At 24.7% G+C, this 1,124-nt stretch overlaps 1 non-coding gene across 1 annotated transcript; it reads right to left on the bottom strand.

Moving 5' to 3' along the window:
- Positions 1-578: 578 nt before the first annotated feature.
- On the bottom strand, positions 579-663 carry TRNAY-GUA. Its single transcript is given in 2 exon segments — positions 579-614; positions 627-663. It is a non-coding gene; the product is annotated as a tRNA-Tyr (tRNA).
- Positions 664-1,124: the final 461 nt, after the last annotated feature.

The following is a 1,124-nucleotide window of genomic DNA, read 5'->3' as shown; positions in this document are numbered from 1 at the left end:
TGATGGTTATGGTTGATGTCATACTGCGAAGTAATTTTAATAAAATTAGAATGCTTTCAATTAAATTTGAGTAATTTAAATTAAGTTATTAAAATGTATTTTGATATAAAATTTGATGTATAGTAATTTTATTTTATATTATAATTAATATTGAGGTAAAAATTATAAAATACGATACCATAATAAATACATATAGAAAATCAAAGAATATTTGATTAATAATAATAAAATAAAATTTATTTAAATATAAATGAGAATGATAAAATTGAGTAAAATGTATTTAAGTATATATAGGAAGACATAAGAAAATTTATAGAGTTAACTCTATTTAAGTAGATAATAAGTTGATTATTGTGGTTGTTATAGCAATGAGGTGGGTTGTTTTTTTCAAAAAAATTAAAAATAAATAAATAAATAGTAAAACATTTGGTATCATGTTTTTCTAAAATGGAATTTCTACAAAAATGTGTGTCAAAATAAAAAAAAAACAAAAAAAAAGGTATTTTATTGCAATCAGTATCATTTTTTTCTCAAATACAAAATTTATTTTCAAATTTGTTTAAAATAAAAAAAAAATCTCCGACCTGCCGGATTCGAACCAGCGACCTAAGGATTACCTGCGTCAACTACAGTCCTCCGCTCTACCAACTGAGCTAAGGTCGGCTTTGCATAAAAGGTAGTTGTTAAATTATAAGTATTAAAGGTAAAGTCACTAGTAATTTGTTATAAATGATTGTGAAATTGATCTGGCCGGATCAACGTATAACTTTTATGCCACTAAAATCTTTGACAATTATCTCATAACAAAAATATAGTATATTGATCGATTCAGAATTATCGTGATCTTGACATTACTATGACTATAGATATTCAATAATATTTACCCAAATGTATCACTATTGTTTACTATTTTAATTATTAAAATCATTTAATTACATGAGAAAAATTAAATAATTTTAAAATTAATCATTAATAGTGCAACTACAAATTGTGTGATCATAGCAAAATAATATAATTTACTATTATATTACAAATTAGAAAGTGATCCTGTCCGAAAGTCGGGAAAGTAGATACTGGAGACGTGACGCTTCTGTTGACCTCTGATGGACTCTGCGCCTGCCTGC

The sequence above is a fragment of the Zingiber officinale genome, chromosome 7A (genome assembly GCF_018446385.1).
Source record: "Zingiber officinale cultivar Zhangliang chromosome 7A, Zo_v1.1, whole genome shotgun sequence".
NCBI classification, from domain to species: domain Eukaryota; kingdom Viridiplantae; phylum Streptophyta; class Magnoliopsida; order Zingiberales; family Zingiberaceae; genus Zingiber; species Zingiber officinale.
Note: the sequence above shows the minus strand (reverse complement) of the source record. Positions and strands in the feature narration are given on the sequence as shown.